The following is a 4,540-nucleotide window of genomic DNA, read 5'->3' on the forward strand; positions in this document are numbered from 1 at the left end:
CACCACACCCCGTTGTAGCGCACCACACGGCAAAGTTGAATTGATTCTGCCAGAACTGCATAGGGTTGTTGAACCAAGCGTGGACTGCCTTGATGTTAGTCACCGAAAGCTTATACTTATCGAACACATCTAAAAGCTGGGCATTGAAATACAACTCAGGAGCAACCACGATCTTCATGGGGGAGAAATCTACGTCCAGTTTAGGGTAAAACACACCAGGGGAATACATTTTAAAACTATTATATAATGAGCATATATACTCTAACATGTACATAACACTTCCAGAAATAACGAGCGGTGAGGCCGTTCAGCTGACGCACGCGATCGATAACACGTCAGGTCAACTCGAAGTCGCACTCTGCGATATCACCTACCTACCGCAATGGACTAACATCAACATCAGCAACAATAAGCTGTTCGTCAGTGGAACTCGCAGTCAGATAACTGACGGCTACTACAGCGTGTGCTCTCTAAACGACGAGGTCTTCAAACCCCTGGGAGCCGAACTCAAGATGAACGACTCAAACGGTACAGTGGTGTTAATCAACAACGGAAGAACCTCCTTGAGGCTCGGCCGACCATTAGCGAGGATACTCTGTATGTCTCCTGACGAGATAAAACCAACAACAACCGTCACAGGCACGAAGTTACCCGACCTAGTACCGTACCGAGAGCTGTACATTCATCTCGATCAGGTGAGCACAACGTATAACATTCAAGGAGGTCACCCTTCCACTATACTGAGAGCAGTGCCGGTGAAAACTGAGAAATACAACGACGGTAGAACCGAGTCGTTTTCACCACGGCAGTATAAGAGATTAACCCAGGGCAACATACCTGAGCTGACAATATCGGTGTTAGATATAAATCATAATCCTGTAAATATAGGATACCTCAGCTTAACGCTTCATGTAAAATGACCAGCGCACAAGGGCCCGGAGTGAAAAAATGCGTCAATATCGGGATCTCCGACCTCGGAGACACGCGCGGTTTCGACGCTCCCGGAGTAGATGGTAAATCGTATGCCTTGCAACTGAAAAACAACATTTACAAACGCGTTGAAATCCCCTCCGGTGGAACCCTAAGTGATATGATAGATACCACAAGAGCAACAGTCAACACTAAGTACGCCCTTGTCAACACCGGTGATAATAATTGGATAATATACCCATCGTTCGGGGGTAAACTGTTCGACTTAGACGATGTTGAGAGCACTACCGTCGCCCGAAACAAGCCATATATGCTCGTCTTCACCGAAGATGACAAGTGGGTGTTGTTACCCGATAACGACTGGTTTCTCAATATTAGACTCGTCTCCCCCTACGTGTTCACTGATAACAAAGACAACCACCTAAACAAAGTCGTGAACAATGGAACCCTGCTCGTGGCTTACGTCCCAACTCAGAGACGTAGCATAGTCGTCAGCCCAGTCAACACTATAGCAGCCCACATGCTATCGAGTAAACCAGCCATACAAAACGTGAAATTGCAGTTGGTGTCTGAATTCGAAGGTGTGGTCACTATACTAGAGGATCTACCGGCAAACTCAACACTGATCATCAAAGTCTACCTACGGGAACCATCGGGGAATGATGTCGAGATCGTGAAGGGGATCAAACTCGGGTGGGGCAAACAACATCAGTATCAAGTTTGCAATGTTTACGTGCGGGTGGGTGTCGACTCCAAGACCAGTCTGCAGGGGGTCAACGTGATCGTGGAAAACAAGATATCACTAATCAATATCTTCCTGCCTGACAACATACACTTCATGGGTATGAAGTTAACCCCTGAATTATTATCAGAAAACCAGTTGGAAATTATATCGTAATAGTATAATAATGACCAGTCATCATCCCAACACTACGCTTAACGACCTAGGAGACACGGAGGGATTCGATCAGCCTGGTGAGGAAGATGAATTATATATCCTGCACTTCAAAGACAACGTGTACAGACGGGTGCCGTTATCAGATTTTAAAGAGCCCAAATGGCTGATCAACTTAACACTCACCTCACCTTATATCACAATAGACGAAAATGCGTGGATCTCTAAGATTAGGAACAACGGTATCTGGCCCGGGGATTTCATTCCGGAGAGGGGATTAGTACCCATGATATCAGGAGATATCGAAAAAAATGGGTTAAGGACTATAGTAAAAAATAAATTAACATTTAGCAATAATCCTTATATCGAAGATCTTGTTAATAGAAGATTCTCCCCTTTCACACTCATCATAGAAGTCTTCTTTTGGGTTTTAGGTAATGAAAACCCCCCAAGAGTATGCCAAATTTTACCCGGGGTGTCAATCCACTGGTATGACGAACACATACACCAATATTGTCGTATTATTATACAACAGGATACCCCCACTGGTCCTATAACCAGCTTAATAAGCCTCCGTGGGGTTTTTATTACAACAGGAAAACCTATTAGATTCTCACCTATTACCCTGACTAGTTGTCTAGAACTTGTAGACTTCAAATTCATTGATAGAATATTAACTGAACCCCAATTAAAATATCTTCCAAAATATATATTATAGGATGGGTCTGTACCCAGTCGTAGAGGAAGTAGCGAAGACGCTGGAAACCGTAGATGGGTTCCGCTTGAGGCAGTTATGTGATGTGAAACGTCAACTAGAACAAGACCGTGACACGCGGAAAGCTCTATGTAAAAAGTACAATAGAGCTTTCAATATCGTGGACGGGGCTGACACTACCCTTATGGCAACCAGCATGGGACTAGGGGCGGCAGGCGTTGGGTTGTTGGCTACCATCGTGGCTGCACCTATAGTGCTAGGTTTTGAAATAACAGCTGGGGTGGCAGGGGTGTTAGGGTTGGCGCTTAAGTTAGTATCACGCAGACTTCATCGTAAGGCATTGAAACACGACGAGATCAGGGTTCTGGCCGAAGCAAAGCTGAACACAGTGAGTGAGCGTATTTCCACGGCACTCTCTGATAGTAAGATCTCAGAAGAGGAGTTTCGTTCAATCCTCTCTGAACTCAAAAAATATAACGGAATGAAACAAAAAGCCCAGCAAGCCTTTATTATGAACACCAAAGAGATCGTAGGCGGTTCATCGATATAAACGTGACATAGGCACGCCAACTTTTTTGTAGTAGGGGTAATAGTAGCGGCCCAACCAAAGCCTTAGTTAGTAAATAAGGCGTTGTAGAGACTTTTTTAAAAAGTGGGATCCAGATAGGGCCCTAGTGAGGTATCTATACCAGCCGGGGGAACACAAGGGCGATAGCCGTAAGCGGGCCACCGATCCTATATGGTCAGTCAAAACTTACAACATAGATAAAGTGGATATGAAAGCCGACGAACCTAACTTGTACTACTTGAGGGGTGGGCCGGGTAGGGGGTTTGTAAGAGAAGAATTATTGATCGTACCGTACGGCACAGTGTTACCTCCTACCAACACAAAGTAGGCATAGTAATTACCGCCAACTTTTTTGTAGTAGGGGTAATAGTAGCAAGAGCTAAGGACCCAACCAAAGCCTTATTTAGTAAATAAGGCTTTGTAGAGACATTTCTTGAAAGTGAGCCAAAACCCCTATTCCCTATACTACTGATGATATACATTTTCAGACAAACGTTCACAAGAACATGGATATGTAATAATGTTGATTCTATACAAATCGCAGTTGAGCGTGCTTACATTGTATTTTAACCTTGTGTGTAAAATATTTAGTTTACGTGTACAAGATGAAAAGTATGATGGGGCACTATTGCGAATTGTTTTAACATTTATTTTAAATGAAGAAACGGAATCACAGTTTCTTACAGTTCACGGGAGATGGTTCCAGGCTTTTATAGTTTATAGTTATAGTTCTTATGAAGAAGTTGAATATTTTAGCCTTGTATCGGACACAGTATAAATTTCAGTATTACGTACGTTACAATGATTTCTTTTTCCTACAACAGGTGGTAACACTTCATTTAAGAATGACTGGGCGATATTATGTTTAATCTTATAAAACAAGCTTAATTTACGCTTCTTTCTTCTCTCTGACAAGTCCCATCCAGTCTCATAATAAAAAACCCTACTCGGAATGCATTTGGGTAGAATAGTTACTATACACGCTGCCTCAAGCTGTAGTCTTCCTAACGTGTTCGAATCTTCAATCAGACATCCATCCCATATCTATCATGCATACTCAAAATGTGGTCTCATAAACACCGTGTACGTCCTTGACAACGGTTACCTATTCAATATGTATTTGAATGGTCTTAAGGCACCATCTTAAGGGGTTTTTCCACAATATTTCCAATTTGATAAGACCATCTGCTTTTTTTTAAAGAAAAAGTCAATCCCAAATGTTTGTGAAAGCCTACAGTAGCGCTACTAACTCCATCAAAGTATAATTTAGTAGGCTGGCCACTATGTTGTAAAGGAAATATTATAGCTTCAGTTTTGTCGGGATTATATTTAATCAGCCATTCATTCGCAGAACTACTCAATAAGGTCAAGTTATCATTCATGTTTTGTTTGGGGTTTTTTGGTTATTTTTGCTGTTGTGTTTTTTTTTCAT

Source organism: Haliotis asinina, chromosome 12 (assembly GCF_037392515.1).
Source record: "Haliotis asinina isolate JCU_RB_2024 chromosome 12, JCU_Hal_asi_v2, whole genome shotgun sequence".
NCBI lineage: Eukaryota > Metazoa > Mollusca > Gastropoda > Lepetellida > Haliotidae > Haliotis > Haliotis asinina.